The following is a 21087-nucleotide window of genomic DNA, read 5'->3' on the forward strand; positions in this document are numbered from 1 at the left end:
CAGGAACATCTACAAAGTGTAAGTGAATTAAACTGTTGTAAATAATGTTGAACTTTTTTTTGTAAAGGTAGTAGTGTTTTCGGTATGAAACAACATTAAACGTGTGTATATAATGTGCCTCTACTGGAAATCAAGAGTTAAATGGCGGGCATAGCTTAATTAAAAGTTAATTTATCATTCAGACGAAATATTTTGAATTATGTAAAATTTGAAAAAAAAACACTTCTTTCTTCTCTATCTAGTTTATGACGTCAAAGATACAAATAACATTTGTATTATGCAAATTTGCACATGTAGTTTTATAATGAAAAGCGATAAAATGTAAACACTTTTCGCTGCAAATACTTCAACGTGTATTCTAATAATTCTTATTCCACATAACTCGTGTATGTTTGAAGAATATTGGTGTTAACAGTTTTATTCCGGATGTTAACTATTTTGCACAACATCGACAGCATGCAACGTTTTCACTAAGGCAGTTCTAGTTATTGTACAAATTTCACACGTATAGCTTCACTAGTTGACATGCGATGAAGTTCAGACCTAAACAACGTTCCTGTTTCTATACTAATGTCTCAAACAGTTGTTTGCTCAAATTTCCACTTTCTTCTTCTCACTCTGGGGAATTTGTTGCAAGTTTCATATAGTCATCGTCTAATTCATTATTGATATAGAAGACACTTCCGCTTGGACGCTTTTACAGAGCCACGACTGAACACTTTAACAGGTTTAATTTAACACGAGCATGTCAAATTTCTTCTGTCAGCTCTCACAGTTCAGAGCCATTTGATGATAGTTAGCAATCTAGTTAGTTTTCGTAAATAATTAATAATACCAGGGTGGATGCTTACATAGGTTTCCGTCAAAATTTTAGTCTTATAAGTTTGGTCTGATTTTGAAAGCTTTACGCTGACCGGTGTCGTTGTCAACTGGGATTTTAATAAGTGTATGTTAATCTCTACATTAAATATTAAATTGTGTTAGATACACGCGACGTTTTAAGCTTAATGCGAGTGTTATGATTTATGGTTTAAGTATAGCGCAACGTTAAATTTCGTAATTTCTTTAGAAGCAAAAGTTTGTTCCAGGTTTGCTTACGTTAATCTGTACGAATCATACGGTGTGTAGTTTAATTGTTATGAACTGGCACTTTTTGTATTATTGCGACATGTTGCTAGAACCTTCTAAGATTGTTTTAACTGAGTATTACTGCATCATAATATCTTGTAGTGTGTGGAACGTTCTAGGCCTTGATCAGACTGTAAATACACCTATAAAAAGTAGTAACTAGATCTACACTGAGTTATTGTAAGCTTAGTCATAAAGAACATGTGGTGGCTTTTTAAAATGAAATTATGACAGATTGTATTGTAATAATTGTGTTCGAAGGTAACTGAACGAGTCTATGTAAATTTTGACAAAAAGAAACAATTATTTACAGCTCTGCATACAACGGTGATAATTAAGAGTGCAACAATCATTTCTATACATATTTGGCTTGTTTTAGTGTATTATTTTAAGAATTACATTGGAGTCAGGGCCAGCCAACCAAAGCTATTTAAATTTAATGAACGGAGGAAAATTCCTGGAAGGGTATGAAAGATTCATTAAAAGTCAAAACTGGGATAAAGGTAACTGGGCAGTCTGTTTCAGCTTCTTTTCAAAGGAAATAGCTTACAAGCGTATGTGGGCATAGTGCCAGAAAATGTCATGAATCATGACAAGTCAAAAGTGGCTTTGCTGAAACGTTATCAACTTACTGAGTAAGGTTTAAACTGGAAGCTCAGAGAAGTGAAACCTCACTCTAGAGAAACTGTATTTCAGTTTGTGGCATATCTATGGCTATACTTCACAAGGTGGACTGATATAGACAAGTGTGAAGATAGTTTTGAAGGGCTGGCAGATCCAATATTACGTGAACAGTTCATGATCACGTATTCCACTTACATGCCACTGTTTTTAAAAGGGAGAGCAACAAAAGACGTGGGAGGAATTATCAAGCTGGCAAAACAATATACGGAAGCGTGTGAAAGGAGTATAACTCGTACGTCTAAGAATAACCAGTTAAAGGTGAAACCAGGGGTGGCTGATCAGAAGCAGCATGTCATCAAAGGTGACAGGAAACCAACAGATAAATGGGAGAAGAAATGCTGTGGTTGTTATAAGATGGAGCACATTTAGAGTGAGTGCAAGTCTGTCACCAACAATAATTTGCAGATTATAAACATATTGTAGTTGAAGCTACCTGCATAGATAGTGCAGACAAGAAACACGAAAAACACTACATATGCTGTTGTCAAAAGACATTATAAAGACAACTCATCAGATTCACCACAAGAAGAAAATACTATCACCGTGATTAAACAGTGTAAGATTGATGATAGTCCAAATTAGCAAATGGGCCGGCAGTACCAGTGGTGACTGGATTATGTAACAAACAAAGAGAGGTTTCAATAAACCTCAATATTTCAGTAGGTAGTTGCTTTGTTGGCGAACAAGAACGTGAAATCCCTATGAGACATTGGCTGCTTCAGTGCAACAATGAGAGCCCGTTTAGTATCTGATAACTGGATGGCAGACAATATGCATCTGTGTGTGCTTATTGATGGGACAATGAGAAAGTTTCCATATAAAGAGTAAAGCTGAACACTATACAGTGCGGGAGACATTGAGGCCATATGCGTGAAGGCATACATGTACGACTTGATGTTTGGCAATATATCAGGCGTTAGAAGTTTGAAGTAACCAGACAGAAAAGAAACTGAGGAAGTATCTGCAGTCACCACAATATTTCGAGAAAAGCAAGCAAGACATCAAGCCCCTGAAGTCTCAAAAGGTGACTAGGTGAATCTAGACCTACAAGAACTGGAGGAACATAGAAAAAAGACTCTTCGCTGCAGACGCTATGGGACAGTGCCCAGGAAAAAGTCGAGTACAAAACCAATGGACTTACACAATAGACAACCAAAAACATACTAGATCTATCAAGGAAGTTCTACTAGGGATGTTAGCGCCAACCAACAGAACACTGGACTCAAGCGGTGAAGTTGGCTCATAAGTCGGTTTTGGGAGGACACTTAGAAGCAAAGAAAATGGCAGGCAAAATCACCAACAACTTCTATTGACTTAGAGTCATTGAAGATGTGGCCAAATTCTGTAAACCATGTAACATCTGTCAAATGTCAGAACCTAGATGGAAGGTAGCTCAGATGCCACTTGGTAAGATGTTTCTCGTGGAAGAGTCATTCATTAGAGAAGCTGTGAATATGATCAGACTATTTGTACTTGTATTTGACAAGGTCAGTTGGTGCATGATGATAGTAGTAGACTTACCCAAAAGTCATAGTGCTGCAGAAGATAGAGACAGAGAGAGTCACAGAAGACTACAACCCAGTTTACCTCAGAACTGATGAAAGAGGTGTAGAGACTCATCAGCACTAGTAAAGTCTTTACAACCCTGTATAACTCTAGATATAATGGACTTTGTGAGAGAGTCAATAGTGTCTAAAAAAGCATGCTTAGAAAATGTGTTAAGAAAGATCACATGATTGAGACAAGTCTCTGTAAGCAGTATTATTTGGTTACCAAAAAGTCTTACAGGAACTTTTCTCTTAGAACTACTGCATAGAAGAACAGTATGAGGTCTGATGCAGATACTGAAGGAACTGTGAACAAGAGAAGAAGAGACAGAAGTAATGAACACATAACAGTATGTGTTAAACCTCAAAAACCAACTGGAAGAAAGTTGTTAACTCACTCAAGAACGTTTGTATGCAGTTCAAGGTTGTCAGAAGCACCTCTATAACAAAAAGGCAAAAAAATCAACATTTCAATGTTAGCCAATAGAATATCTCAGTTCTGCTACCTACAAACAACAACAAACTCAAATGCAGTAGAAGGGACCCTTTGAGGTACAGGTAGTGGTCAACAGAATATACTATAAGGTAAAAGTAGATGGGAAAACCAAGATCTACTACGTCAATCTGTTAAAGAGGTACTTTGCGAGGGAAAAAACCTATTGGGTTCAGCTGTTGAGACAAAAGTGGACATTGCAGATATGGTCATCATAAATGCAGAATCAAAAGATAGTGACTTAGTCATAGAAGAAGGAGATTTAATACTACTGGGTGAAGATAAGACATACGAAGCGTTAACATCAGTGAAGATCTGACTGTAAAGTTGAAGAATGAACTAGAAGATCTATTGCACCAGTGATCAAGCAAGACATGATTGAGACCACAACGAGGGATCCTTTCAGAGGGAAGCCCTACCAGAGAGCTGTTAAGGGGGCATCAGACCATCCTCTGTTGAATTTTGTTGAATACAAGGTAAGTTATCATCAGAGAGCCGTTAAAGAGAAGCTAACCAACATATTGTTTTTTTGTTTTTGAATTTCGCACAAAGCTACTCGAGGGCTATCTGTGCTAGCCGTCCCTAATTTAGCAGTGTAAGACTAGAGGGAAGGTAGCTAGTCATCACCACCCACCGCCAACTCTTGGGGTACTCCTTTACCAACGAATAGTTCGATTGACCGTCACATTATAACGCCCCCACGGCTGAAAGGGCGAGCATGTTTGGCGTGACACGGATGCGAACCCGCGACCTTCAGATTACGAGTCGCACGCCTTAACACGCTTGGCCATGCCGGGCATAAACCAACATATAAGGTGTGTTGTTTTTCTATTACTGAAATTTATTGCCTACAAGTTACAGACACCTACTGTAATGAATCCAGCCCTTACATAAAATTCTGACAAAGATAATAACTATGTACTGTTTTCTCCTGATTCTATATTACCTACTCTATCTGGAAACATTTCTGTTATAACTCAGTAAATGACTAAGACCGAAATATTCAGAATCTTCAAAGCGTAATGACAACATTTGATATACATTGAGTGATTTTGCGACATGTGTTATTTTTGTGATATATTTATTGCAACTGCTGTACCTTGTTCCATAAAAAATATCTTTATCGGGCTAGTACGTGTAAATTATTTATTTATAAAAATATACGTCAGTAGCGAACTAACTCCAAGTATCTTTTGGATCTTATCTTTACTGAGAATAAATTGTCCCAATCCTTCTTCCAGTACAACAATATTATGGCGTGAAGCAGACCTGTGTATGTCGGTGATGATTATTTATTAAAGGGAAAAACATTTAAAGCTTAGTGTTTACTTGTGAAGCTGCTTCTGTTCTAGAAACAAAACCAGAACTCTGAAAATACATAAAATATACTTGTTCTACTTAGAAACGATCTAAATCTTTCATGGCACTCTGATACTGTTCGTTAGGCTAAGAAATACGATATTCTAGGCCTAGTTTAATCCTTTAGAAACAAGTTGGTGTGTTATCATGAAGTAATTAATTAAATGAAAACTAAAAAGATTATAGAGATTAAAGTACATTAAATAATTATTCTTAAAGAAGGCTAAAATCAGTAACTGCGTTTGCTTCAAGGAATTACCCGAGTCCATTTAACAGTTCAATTACAGTTGTTTTAACCTTTAACACATTTCATTATTCACGTACCGCTGCTTTAGCCTTTAAATAATCCATTTCATCGTTCAATAGGCAATTTAACCTTATCTGAATTTCTTTCACTATTCAATTGAAACTACTTTAGCTAGTAAATAACCCGTTTTATTGTTTAACAGACGATTTAACCATCATCTGAAGCAATTTCGCTGTTGAGTTACGGTTGTTTTACCTATATAGTGGACCCATTTGAGTGTTTAGTTACAATTGTTCTTACGATTAACCAATCACATTTTAATGTTCAGTTGTACTTGTTTTAACCGTTAACTAAACCCATTTTGTTATTCTGTTACCCTTGTTTTAAAAACTAATCGAAACGTTTTCATGTTAAACTAAAGTTTTCTAAAGCAATAAACTAAACCTATTTTGAGCAAAAGCCATAGGCTTTTGGAGGTCGACAAATTGATTTTCTTTTGTTTCATAATTAATAGTAAACATTATTTTTATTGTATAATAATAATAATAGTTTCAGCTGTTTTTAAATAAATCTTTGTTAAAAGACTATATGGAGTATAAGAAAGAGAAAAGGAGAATGAGTTTTACTACCATTCCAATAAAAACACAAAGCAATGAAACAGATGTTTCTGACGCAATTTTTTTTTACAATTCGATTTAAGTTATGCTTGATATGAAAAGTAAAACTATCTTTGCAACCATTTCCCAGTGTCATTGCACTAGTACTTGTCAATTCAATCTGGAATATAAATTGGGTAACGGTTTCTTTTTTCTGAAGAGGTTACGGAGGTCTATATTATAGTTAAATCACACAACAGAGTCATGAACTCGAAAGTTTCTTAAAATGAGTTAAATAAACCCACGAAAGTCAGCTCCAATGGTGCTAATGAAAGCTCAACAGTACATCAATAAAATGATTAAAATCTACAGAAATTGAATACTTCATTGCAACAAAATAACTTAACTTATTTAAGTTGCTGTTAAATACGTATCCCAAAATAAATGTTAAGCCAAGTAAATGTATCTTTCTGAAGTTAACTATCGATAAGCACGGATTTATTAAAGTAAATGAAAAGGCGTTGTTTCCAGAACTGTTTGACAGATTGCCACAAAATTTGAGATAATCAATCAAGATATCGTGTAATCTCTTGACATCTGTTTGTGATTAGCTGGCATTGCAATTTCAAGTGTGAAAAGATTCGTGTATTGTAAACAACTGTAGGTTGAAGGCCGACTGTGAAATCATAGAATGTGTTCAAAATATTCACTGTAAATTTGTTCACGTTTTCTTATGTATTCTACGAAATAACTTTTAGTTGCACGATACAACTGTTGAGGAGGCTGGAATGGAAATTTTGCGATCATCCGTACAGTGGTATCCTCTAGAGTTGTCAAATCATATTAAATGGTACCGGCAGTTGGCAGTGTCTGGTTTTAAAATGGCAGGAAAAAAGGATGCATCTTCGTTTGTATGTGCCAAGATATTTCTCGTGTTATAAGCTCAAGTTTCATGAAAACAAGTAAAACTGTTCCATTTTCATTTACCTCAGTTATTTTATGAATTTACTGTAAATACAATAGGCAGAACACTGTACAACTGTTTGCGCCAAAACGTAGCTCTGAAAGTTTTTTAAGTAAATTACTAAACGTTCCTAGCGAGTTGTAATCCTCAAATTAACTGTTAATATGTTGATATCTCTAATTAAAACGTTTGGAAAATGATTTGTTTTGACTGATTTATTTTCAATGTAAGTCTGTACAGCTTTAACCACAAAAGTTATTTTAAATTCCTGCCATAATATTCTGTGATTTCTGTCACTAAAAAGAACTGACGCCGGTCACTCTACTATTTCAGTTTTTCAATTATACAGACATATGAGGATTATTTTAACAAATATTAAATACTTTCTATTTACACATGCTAGAAACATTTTTAATCATATGTTTTCCTGGCTTTGGCATGGTGGCTTATCGAACGGTTCTGAATTTTTCAAATACAAAATTTAAGCTCATAGCTCCGTCATCTCTTAACCGATTTGAGATATAATTACAGCTTCAGACTCAAGAGGTCAAACTATTTGGATTGGCGTATTTTAACACGCTCAAGATCTCATAAATCAAGATAGTTACTAAGAATAAAAACAAGAGGAAGTCATCAATAGCCACTGCACTTGAAATTATTTTAGGCAAAATTAGAATAAAATAATCGATGACACCTCTTTTACCTTTTTAATGAGCTATATTTTTATGAGCTAGCAATATCAAGTGTGGAGCGCGCGTATACCTGATTTATTTTTCTAATTGACATGGATCTCCACCAGCCTACCCTCAAAGTGAAATTCTTTTAAGCAGGATTAGAGTAAATTGATCCTTGAGACCTTGGGCGTCGTCAAAAGAACAGATCGAAAGGGTTTGATCTTTTGTATTCAAACTGTAAGTAGATCTCAAATCGGTGAAAATATGACGGAACTATGAGGTAAAATTTTGTACTTGAGAAATTCAGAGCCATTCTATGAGCTTCTATGCCGTAGCTATAAAGGTCTCATAAATTAATTTGTTCTGATCTTGCATAAAAAATTTCAAATGACTCAGCTATTGAAGATTCTCTGTGATTTTCTTACACAACGAAGAAAGGCAGGATTTTAACTTGGAATGGCCGTTCTTGGCTGAAAATTTGTGAAATACAGTGCCACCTATCTTAAAATGAAAAATCATGCTTTAAAATTTGTGTATGAACTAGCGTAACTTCTCTATGTATATATTAAGTCATCTCTTAAGTAATGTCCGATTTTAGGTTAAGAAAAAGAGAAAGGATTTCAAAAGCTTTTAATGTTATTTAATCACTAATGTATGTTCCATTATTATTAATTACTTCCTACCAACGATTCACAAGCTTTCTGAATGCCACTTTTATAAAAGTCTTGGGGTTTGGAGGAAAATAATGTAAAGAAGGTAGTTTTGACGTCTTCATGTGTTTCAAGCACTTTCCCTTAAAAGGTAGTTCTGCAAACTTTGGAATAAATGACAACCAGAAGAGGCAAGGTTTGGAGAATAAGGAGGATGTGGAAGTTTTCCCAGTCTAGCTCTTCAATCTTTGCAGACGTGATCCCTGTTTTATGGGGCTGTGCATTATCCTGGTGTAACACAACACATTTACAATTGATCAAAGCAGGCTTCTTTTCTTTCAGTGTAGCATTCAAGCGCTCTAACTGTTGACAGTAGGAGTCTGATATAATCATTACATAGAGTGGCAGCAGCTCAAAGTGGATCACACAACAATATCCCACCAAACACTTAACAAGTCTTTTCTAAGGTGGAGGTCCATTTTGGACTGTACTTTAGCCAGTTTACCTGCACTAAGCCTTTGTTTGCGGTGCTTAAATGTTTTATAAAATGCCCATTTTTCATTTCCAGTCTCTAACCTGTCCAAAAAAGGTGAGTTACGTTCACGAGAGTGCAGTAAAATCGTAAGGACCTATTTTCTAAGCTTTGACACCTTTTCAAGCTGTTGCAGATGAGGGTGAACGGCTGAATGGGTTGAATTAAGTTTCTGTGCTAGTTCTTCAACTGCTACAGCACAATCTTCATCAAGTGCAGCCAACAGCAAGTCATCATTAAACTCATCAGGACGACCTGAAAATGGCGCATCACTTAAACTGTAGTCACTTGATCTGAACTTCTGAAACCACCTTCGACATTTTCTTTGACTGAGAGACTCCGCACCATAAACACCTTGAATATTTCGTGTAGTTTCTGCTGCACTATTGCTTTTCTCTAAACTCATAAAGCATTGTATGCCTAATGTGTTCCTCAGACACATCCATTTATTTAAGGGTTTATTTGATTAATGATGTGAAAAAGTGGAGTTGGGTTAGTTTCTTTTATTTGTCAGAACATTTTTATGCACGTCCTACTACATATTTTAGTCATTAAAGCCTTCTACAAAGACAGAAATGATGATGCATTTTCTGTGTTAAATGTTTGGACATTGCTGATGGGATGATCGGATATATATATATATATATACACATAAAGTAATGTTGTTCATTTGTCTCTCTAGTATCACAAATTGTTCTGATAAGCTAACTAGCTTTATTTCAATGAAAATTAGTAGAGAAACTGTAGGAAATCTTCTAAAGAGTAAATTTAAATGGAGGATAATAGAATGTGATGTTCAAGTTTCAATTTTCCTCTCCTAATGCTGGAATGAGGCTCAATTAATTTTGAATTAATTAAGCACAAAACTATATAATGTCTGCGGAACTACAACGTTAGAAACAGGATTTCGATATCAAAATAAAATTATTTGATAAGAAATAAAAGTGACTCTTAATTTCATGCGTAACAAAGATATATTTGTATCGAACGGACATTTTGTGTGTTGCAGTTCAAAATGCGGAATTTAAAGTATTCATCGCCCCTATTTTTTGCAAACCTTTCTGGAGATTGGAATATAAGTTATACGACCCACCAACAAAATTTGAAAAAGAATTACATACGATACTAGTAAAGATGTCCGTTAGAAGTAATTGTATTTTTCCTACTGCAAAATGATTGGCCCAGAATGGCCAGGTGGTTAAGGTTCTTGACTCGTAATTTGAGAATCACAGGTTCGAATCCCCGTCACACCAAACATGCCTGCCTTTTCAGCCGTGGGGGCGTTATAATGTGACGGTCAATCCCACTATTTGTTGGTAAAAGAGTAGCCCAAGAGTTGGTGGTGGGTGTGATGACTAGCTGCCTTCCCTTTAGTATTATACTGCTAAATTAGGGACGGCTAGCGCAGATACCCCTCATGTAGCTTTGTGCGAAGTTCAAAATAAACAAAGAAGCTAAGAGACTCCTATAAAAATATGTGAAGCCGTCGACAAATGAAAATATTGGATACATTTGCGTCGAACAAACTGATCGTATGCTTCTGCACAAATGATAGGAGAAGTGATTCATGCCTTCAGATATTTTTGAGAAACATATTTATCTTTGCAATATTAAAAAGGAAGAATTGAAATGATGTCTGAACTGCTTATCGTGATAACAATTTGAGACAGAAAAGATATAGACAAAAGTTTGTTTGTCTGTGTGGAATTAAGTACAAAGCTACACATTGTACTATCTGTGCTCTGCCTACCATGAGTATCGAAAACTGGATAGATAAACGAACAAGTTTGATTTATACACGCACATATATAGAATTAATAAACGTGATATAATTTTATAATCAAGATATATCAATACGTTTTGAATACTAACGCTAAAGCTTAAGTTTAAATATCCTCTTGTCACCAAGGTATCAAATAGAATTTTTTACTAACCTCAGTACCCAATTTTTACTTCAATGATTCTGGAACATTTACAGAGTGTACGTGAATTATAAATTATATGAGAATTGGTGAAACCCCTTTTTCTGAATAACAAAGTGACATTTTTGTCATGAAACAACAACGTTGGTACTTAATCTACTAATTCTAGATATAAAAAGGTTAAATGGAAAAGTTCTCTTATTTTAAAACTTAGTTACCATAAAATGAAATTATTTTGAATTATACAGAACCTGAGAAACACTGATTCTGAGTTTAAGAAATGTATTAAAGATGTTCTGTTGGAAGATTCCAAATGCAAGTAACACAGAATGCAATAATGTTGGCATTAATCTGAGTTTGTTTGGCACTAGTCATTCAAGAATGACGAAATGACATTGGTCAAATCTCACCACTTTTGTTGGCAAGGTCTGGCTGTAGTAATTATTGATGAGTTCGTCTTGTAAGTTTTGACATAGAATTAATATTCGTTTGGTACGGACTATGGATTATTGTTTGATTCTAATATCACTAGACATTTTATTCAAATTTATAATCTCTATAAAATTACTTTAATTTATTGTCGCATTAAACATATTAGAAAACAATGGTTTCAAAATCTTAAACATTTCCTGATGAGTTCTTGAAATATACTTTTAACAGAGTCTGTTTGTTAAATGTCTATTCGTATATATATATATACACACACATTACATGGCCAAAAGTATGTTGACACCTCTTCTAATCAGTGGGTTCGACTATTTCAGCCACACCCATTGATAACAGGTACATAAAATCAAGCATACAACCATGCAATCTCCATAGACAAACACTGGCAGTAGAACGGGTCGTACTACTCAGAGCTCAGTGACTTTCAACGCGGCACTGTCATAGAATGTCACCTTTCCAACAAGTCAGTTCGTTAAATTTCTGTCCTGCTCTGCCCCGGTCAACTATAGGTGCTGTTATTGTAAAGTGGAAACGTTTAGAAGCAACAACAGCTCAGCCACGAAGCTGTAGGACACACAAACTCACAGAACGGGACTGCCGCGTGCTGAAGCGCGTAAAAATTGTCTGTCCACAGTCGCAACACTCACTACCGAGTTCTAAACTGCCTCTGGAAGCAAATTCAGAACAAGAACTGTTAGTCGAGAGCTTCATGAGATAGATTTTCGTGGCCGAGCAGCCTCATGCAAGCCTAAGATCATCATGTGCAATACGTCGGCTGGAGTGGTGTAAAACACACCGCCATTGACTCTCGAGCAGTGGAAACGCATTCTCTGGAGTGATGAATCACGCTTCGCTATCTAGCAGCCTGACGGACGAACCTGAGTTTGGTGGATGCCAGAAGAAGGCTCTCTGCCTGAATGCATAGTACCAAATGTAAAGTTTTGTGGAGGAGGAATAATGGTCTGGGGCTGTTTTTCATGTAACTAGGCTTTTTAGTTCCAATGAAGGAAAATCTCAATGCTACAGAATTTAATGATATTCTAGAGAATTGTGTGCTTTCAACTTTGTGGCAACAGTTTGGGGAAGGTCCTTTTTTATTTCAGCATGACAATATCGCCGTGCACAAAGCAAGATCCATAAAGACATGGTTTGCCGAGGTTGGTGTGGAAGAACTTGACTGGTCTGCACAGAGCCCTGATCTCAACTCCATCGAACGTCTTTGGGATGAACTGGAACGCCGACTGCGAGCCAGGCCTTCTCTTCCGACATCAGTGCCCGACCTCATTAATGCTCTTGTGATTAAATAGGAGCGAATTCCCCAGCCATGTTCCAAAATCTAGTGAAAAGCCTTACCAAAATAGTGGAGTCTGTGATAGCAGCAAAGGGGGACCCAACTCCCATTAATGCCCATGGTTTTGGAATGAGATTTTCAACAAGCACATAGAGATGTGATGGTCGGGTGTCCATATAATTTTGACCATGTAGTATATATACGTACAGGAATTTTTCTTTTACTGTTTCTACTGTTCCTGTGGCTTAGGCGCTCGATTCACAGTCTGAGGTTTACGGATTCAAATCCCTGTCATACCAAACATGCTCGTCCTTTCAGGCGTGAAGGTGTTACTCATTGAGTGTAAGGTGACACTCAATTTCATTATTCGTTGATAACAGAATAGCCCAAGAGTAGGCGAAGGGTGGTGATGGCTAGCTGCCTTCCCTCTAGTCTTACACTGCTAAATTAGGGACGGCTAATTAGCGCAGATAGCCCTCGTGTAGCTTTGCGTGAAATTCAAAAAACAAATAAGCAAACATTTATTGCTACTTCCTAATACAAGACAACAAATGCAACCAATGTTAAACATGAATTTACTGATGTTTACCAAGAAAACTAATAGTGTAGATATGGATCTACTGATTTATGTCAACAAACCTAAGCAGTAAGCAATATAAATTTACTGATATATATGTCAAATAACATAAGCAGTATAAATTATGGATCTACTGATGTATTTCAACAAACTTTAGCACTATGAAATATAGACTTACTTATGTTGATTAGTAACTCTAAGCAATGTGAAGAAATATAATTTTACTGATACATATGAAATAAAAGTGACAGTCAAACTCGTTATTGGTTCAAAAGACCCAGACAAAATCCTTATGTCGACGTGTACTGCTAACTAGTTGCCTTTCCTCTGGCCAGTAACCTAAACTAAATTTAAGGTATTCACTGACAAGGTTCAAAATTCTATTTCTAATTCTGATATAAGCCAAAAAATTTAATTCTGTAAACCATATATTTGTAATGAAATAAGTGAAGAAATCTATATTAAAATCAAAACCATCAGTTATATCAGTTTTCTGATATAAATAAACAAATCAAAGGAATTTGAACTATCGATTTAGTTATATAAGTCAGCAAATCGATATTCAACGATAACCAATGTGCTGAAAGTTTAAAAAAAATTCAAAGCGAGTTTTCTTTTTATTACACACCACCATTATTTGTCATGTAATGTGTTTATGCCAAACTCGGTTCACATTCACGAGTACATTACAGATCAAACGCCATGCATATAAATTTTGTACATAAAGTTAAAAGTACCACGAGTAGAAATGGTTCACTAAAATTTTTATTTATTTTAAAGAAATTCCTTGTCTTTGCTACTTGCAATTGCACTCTAGAAAACGAACTTTTTTCTTTTGTGTTCAATCAATAGAGTAGCTAAGTCCGTGCCAAGATTTCTCCGTGAAAAACACACACACACATACTCATCAAATACAACGACGACACAAGAATGAAATATAAAGAATAGTTTGAAATCCAATGCATGAGCTCATTCATTCTCTTCTTTTTCTCGGAATCATTGTAGCGAAGTGAGATTGTTACATTTTACTGACCATAAAGATCGTAGGCGTCGTTGCTCATACTTGTTACATAAGATAATAAAAAAAGGAAAGATTTGCTCTTCTATTGATATCAGAGCACGATTTCAATCGGTACTAACCAACATGCTTAAACTATACCGCTGCTTATGCTTGAGTTGGCACAAATATAAGTTGTTTTTTTTCAGGGGGTTATTAAATATTATTCTAACAAAGTGGCCCTTACTTTCTGGAAATTTTGAAATGTTTCATAAGAAGCATTGTTGGCATGAATTACGACATCAGTAATGGGACTTTAACTGAAGAAAAGATAAAAGTAATAAATCAATGTTTTTTACACTTGATCCACCATGCTGTGATCGATAATCTAATTTCTGTTTCTTCACCCAACATATTTTAAGACAAAAGAAATTGAATTAAATTTTGTTACTCTGTGATTTTGAAACAATGATGTGTGATGAACATGAACATAGCGATGGAAAACTTCTTTAACAAGGAGAACGCTTAGTAAAGGGTGTTGGTTAAAAGTATTTCATGAAAAGAACTATATTTTCTATTTTCTTTAAGTGCAAAATAATATAAAGAATTGCAATGAATGACCATTTGACCAACGCCTAGCGAGTAATTGTTTTTTATCAGAACCACATGAAAAACGCTTAGGCTTAAATAAATGTTGAACTTTTTGTTTTCTCCTTCTTTTGCAGATTTTAAACCACTTAAAATTCTTTCAGATTTCGTTACGTAGTCGTTGTTTTTGTCCAGTTATGAGAGAGAAAAATAAAACTAACGTATTTTAAGACTTTGATAACTCAATAATGAAATAATTGATCCACCATAGTTCTCAAATCTTCAAACTAAGCACTTTAATTATAGAATAAACACAACATATCCAGCGAACAATATGAGAAATATAACCATGATATTTAAATTGTATATTTAAAAACGGTTGGTATGGGTAGAGAAAGCACTAGTAGAGGAGAGAACAACGTTTCGATCTTCTTCGGTCATCGTTAGGTTCACAAAAAAAGGAAGGGTTACTGACCGGTAGCTGACCACGTGTTTGTAGTCGTTTTTAAATATATAATTTTCTCTACAAGTGGGTTTTCACGTCATCACGGATCATGATATTTAAAGCTATTCTTGCCTAACACTTTCTTCTTTAATACAGAAATGATGATCTGCTTGCTTAATATACAATAATATATTACATATTAACCTTTAGCTCGTTACATAACTTATGAAATTGTGTTGGTTAAGGATAGAGCTGACAGTGAATATATTAATGATTGAAGGTATTACTTATATGAAAGAATGACAAGAGTTGATATTGGGCTAAGCTCGGTTCTGTTGGTATCAAGACTGATTGTGCAACTTAGATTATAATAATGGCCATCAAATCCCATTATATGACTATATGATGTTGCGACCCACATTAAACCCTCATTTAAACTTCGTGGGCACGACTTTTCATAGGCACGTTAAATTTAGGTACTGGATTATTTATTTCAGTTTATTTCATTAAGATATTTTTACTCCAATGAACATTCGGCTATCCCAAGTGTGAAGCAAGATATTGTTTTTCTACTGCCTTTATTGTTTTATTTAATAGGAATATATAGTGATATGACCGAGCACTGCTCTTTAATTTCATGAAAAAAAATAAAATGAACCATAACTGTCATTTCTAAAGTAGAATGTATACAAACAGAACTGTGGGAGCAGAAGTTGCCTATTTCTCCTAATATCGATCCTAAAAAATACAAATTTATTTCATAAGGTGTGCAAAAATTAATAAAACATTTGTTTTATATACAAAAACGTTAAGGAAGAAACGTGATTTTCTTTTTCATACATTGGATATGAATAAATCGCGTCTGATAATAGGTTAATATCCTTCCGTTGTTAGCAGCATCAGGTGTAATATGCTATCATTATAGATAGCCTCCACAGCTATGGAAATATTGATGATATTGGTTTTGAGCAATTTGCTGAATCAAAATCTTAAGTTATGATCAAACTTTACATATATACACAAGTTATTATAAACGTATGTGTTGGTTTTGTTTGTTTGTTTGTTTTTGGAATTTCGCACAAAGCTACTCGAGGGCTATCTGTGCTAGCCGTCCCTAATTTAGCAGTGTAAGACTAGAGGGAAGGCAGCTAGTCATCACCACCCACCGCCAACTCTTGGGCTACTCTTTTACCAACGAATAGTGGGATTGATCGTAACATTATAACGCCCCCACGGCTGGGAGGGCGAGCATATTTAGCGCGACGCGGGCGCGAACCCGCGACCCTCGGATTACGAGTCGCACGCATTACGCGCTTGGCCATGACAGGCCAGTATGTGTTGATGATTTCGTCATTTTGATTCTCTTACGAATTGTATGCTCAGCTAATATTTTTATCCAAATGATATTTTTAAAGTGACTTCACTCATTCAGTAAGTAAGCCTGCAGGTATGGCGAAATAATATTATTTCTTTGTTTGTTTGAACTTAAGCACAAAATTACACAATAGAATATCTGTGTTCTACCCATCACTACGCATATCGAAACTAGGGATCTAGGTTTCCACAGATGTGCTGCTGTTACACTTGGAGGTTTGGTATGGTTTTTTTTTTATTTCGCGCAAAGCCACAGCAGAACTATCTGCGCTCGCCATCTCTAATTTAGCAGAGGGAAGGCAGCTAGTCATCACCACCCACCGCCAACTCTTGGGCTGTTCTTTTACCAACGAATAGTGGGATTTACTGTAATTTTATAACGCCCTCACAGCTGAAAGGGTGAACATGTTTGGTGTAATGAGGATTCGAACCCGCGGCCCTCAGATTACGAGTCGAGTGCTCTAACCAGCTGGCCATACCGGTCCCACTGGGAGGTCTGTGGCAAAACGCATGAAATGTTGAAAGAAAATACATCGTATTTAACAGAACATTTGTTGAAAACTAATGTGTGATTGTACACATACTTGTGTACATTGGGCGTAAAATCTAACATGCCTCCAACATTCAATGGGATAATTTTATTTTTTGAGCCAATGACAGTTAGAAACAAAGAAAATTTATCTAGAAAATACAGGCTTATAAAATCAATATATTATAATTTATTGTTATTTTCTTAAATATTAAAATATACAAGCTAAAAAAACAAACTACAAACCGCAAAAAAGGACATGTATATGTACAGCTTGCACATTAAGATATTTTTTAATACACAATGATGCTTTATAAACACGAGTTTTGTTTTTTAACCTCGGCGAGATATGAAATACTACTGAGAAACTTACGTTTACACCACAAAATTTAATTACGTAAATTGTATCTATACACGCCCACACACATATATATAAATTATGAAATCGCGCTAGAAAACTTCCACGACATGTTGGGATAAAAAGAACGTGCCACGTTGGTATCATTGAGTCTGCTCGTTTTTTTCTTTCGCTTCAAACTCTTGCAGGAGAAAAGCATCAATCCGACTTATAACTCCTAGTTATTATTCGAAACCTATGAGGGACGTATATAGTGTCATACGATAGTCACAAATTCAATAGAAATCCCTTTTCATTCCAGCATTCTATAGAATAAAGAAAGTATCGCACGTTATAACATCACGGACACAGTTAAAAATAAAAACGATTTTGTACTCTAGAATAACTGTGCACAAATAATTTGCAAATAAGCTGAAACCAAATTTTTGTTTAAATAAATATTTTCTAGCATTTTTTTTGTTCATTCTTGTTAACCTTTGCTAATTGATAATAAATTTTTATTAACATATTTTCAACCGGCATCGTAAAAGTGGAATAATTGTTTGTCTGTTGTGTAGTTCCTCTTTAGATCATTAATTGGAAGGATATATGAGAGACCTTTCCTTGACTAACTAATGCATATTGTTTGCTAGAAAGTACGAATCACACCAAATACTCAGACGGACTCTGATAGATGCACGCGTTAGAACATTTAACAGCGCCCACTGCAGGGGCGCTCGATATGCTTAACTGCGCTTTCCTAGAGATGCAAATCTGTTCCACTAGAATTGTATTCTTCTCACTTTCTCTGCATCAGAATCCTCCGCCCCAAACCCAGTTTCCTCAACGTTCTACTATTGTGGTTGTGTTGGATTCACAGGGATACTCTAGTTTACTGAAAATCGATAACAGCCCCACCCCGACGCTGATACGCACAAAACGCCTAACGAATCGTAATCTGTACGATATTCACAGTCCCTTAAGAACAACCGTGAACGTCACTTTACAGTTACTTATAATAAATTAGGATAGAAGCCATAACTGTTCCCGTTGCTCAACTGAAAATCTTTAACAAACGGGTTAATGAAGAACCAAAAACAGGGAAAGAAATAACATGCTATCATCAAAAGAATCTCTATGCATTCCCATTACAAGTCAGCCGTTTACGTATACATTCTTATTATCACCAACCGTTTTCTTATACATTTCTTTTATTACTATAAATTATTTTTTTCTCGATTGTCACCGATTCAGTCATTTTCCTATGCATTATCACTACCATCAACCATTTTCCTATGCATTATCACTACCACCAACCATTTTCCTATGCATTATCACTACCATCAACCATTTTTCTATGCATTATCACTACCATCAACCATTTTCCTACTGCATTATCACTACCATCAACCATTTTCCTATGCATTATCACTATTATCAACCATTTTCCTATGCATTATCACTACCATCAACCATTTTCCTATGCATTATCACTACCATCAACCATTTTATTATGCATTATCACTACCACCAACCATTTTCCTATGCATTATCACTACCATCAACCATTTTTCTATGCATTATCACTACCATCAACCATTTTCCTACTGCATTATCACTACCATCAACCATTTTCCTATGCATTATCACTATTATCAACCATTTTCCTACTGCATTATCACTACCATCAACCATTTTCCTATGCATTATCACTATTATCAACCATTTTCCTATGCATTATCACTACCATCAACCATTTTTCTATGAATTCTCACTGTCATCAACCACTTTTCTATGACTTTTCGCTATATCCAACCATTATGTGCTTTTTATTGTGTATGGAAGAAGAAAAACCTTGTCAGATTCATGAGATCTTGCACATAGGATTTACTTCTCTTAGAACGGACGAATTTTTATTATAATAGCATCTTAGCAAATCTACTGTTAGAATAGGGTAATTAAAAACATAGATGTAAGTCACAGGTTTGTTCCATAGAACTGTAAATGAGTTTTATTAGGCTTGAATAAACATAACACCAGAATAACAGATACCGTTATACATTTATTAGGTGACAGCCTACAATATACTAGTTTTTGAAGTGTTTTAATACACATTATAGGATGCGCTGTATAATACCAATAACACGTTCTTTCTGATACATTAACTAATTTGGACTATTACAGTTCTATATTTCTTTAGAAAACTAAGGTAAAGCGAGGCTTTTGTTGTTGATTTAATTTCTTAAGATACAGAGTTTAGAGTCTTAATGAAGGAAACGTTCGTGTGTAATCCGTTAATCAGTTCAGTCGTTCACTAAAATCACGTGGTCACTCAAGCATCATTTACTAACACCAAATAACTCTGAACTGGCATTCTTTGAGTAATTGTCTCCATAAAGTCGTCGTTCTATTTCAATTACACTCTTGCACTTGTGGCAGAAGCGGTGTCTATCGAAATAAAGATTCATGAAGCTGGGAACAGGATTTCAGTAACTTATGTGATGGCGTGTCTGTTCGTCATTATACAAAGCTATGCGTGACTAAGATAAAAAGGTCATTAGATTTAGAAATCTCATTGTATACAAGCAGCAGCTGAGGTTTCAATGAAACAATCAATTTAGAAAGCTTCGTGACCGAGTGTTCGTCAAAAGTCTTTGGAACATCATGAGTACACAGGAAGAAAGGATGAAACTGATCGCTGGATTTACCAATTTTAGCCACACTAAACCTATGATTATTAATTATAAAAACACATTTTCAAAAGTTATTCGTTATCTGTTAATCATTTTGCAATTAAAATTGAAGCAATTAAAAATATAACTGGCTACGCTGTTATATTAATTTGTGGTTTTAGCCCAAATTAAAATTGCGACGTATTAATACAAAGTGTTTTCGTTTATTGGACACTGGACGGTCCCTTGATTACTCTATTTTTTTCTGATTATACATTTTTATTTTCACAGATCAAACTAGTGTTACATACTGCTATTAACTCTGTTACTCAATTAAGAATTAAAAGCATGTTTTTATTTACTAGTCATTTATTGTTGATTCATTAGAATATAGTACAGGAAATAATCAATGAGTTAATTGTTAAATTGAGGATGAACTTAAAAGAAGCTTTTCTTTCAACAGGGATCTTCTTTATTTTCAAATGATAATAAAACATGCAGATTACGAATTAAGCGATCTAACCACCAGGCTATGCCAGACCTTATACACGGGGTTCACTATATAACAACACTGTAGGTTAATTTAACAAAAGTTTTTTTTTTTCTAAGTAACAGCTAAAAGAAATGAGTTTGGGAGTTATAGAAGCTCAACATATTAAGAACTGGGAAGTGAAAATTGAGAATCAGAAGTCACTAGTGTGTAGGATTTGTTATATTCATAAATGAGTATTCAACAAATGTATTTGTTTAATACTCACTTTCTTTAGGCTCTGTTTGGAATCATTAACAAAGGTATTTGGGGTGTTGACTTCTCGTCAATTAACTGAAATGTTTATTAGAGAAATGATGGTGTTATTGATGGAGTACTCGCTTTAGTCGTAAGTCAGAAAGTGTTGGTTAAAAAAAGCACATACAAACAAAAACATAAACATTAATTAAACTAGTAATTATTTCAATTATTCTTAAAAACACAACCATTATCAACTGCCCAGTGAGAATTTCAGTTTATGATCATTGAAAATAACATAATAAAA

Source organism: Tachypleus tridentatus, chromosome 10, assembly GCF_004210375.1.
Source record: "Tachypleus tridentatus isolate NWPU-2018 chromosome 10, ASM421037v1, whole genome shotgun sequence".
In the NCBI taxonomy this organism is placed as follows: domain Eukaryota; kingdom Metazoa; phylum Arthropoda; class Merostomata; order Xiphosura; family Limulidae; genus Tachypleus; species Tachypleus tridentatus.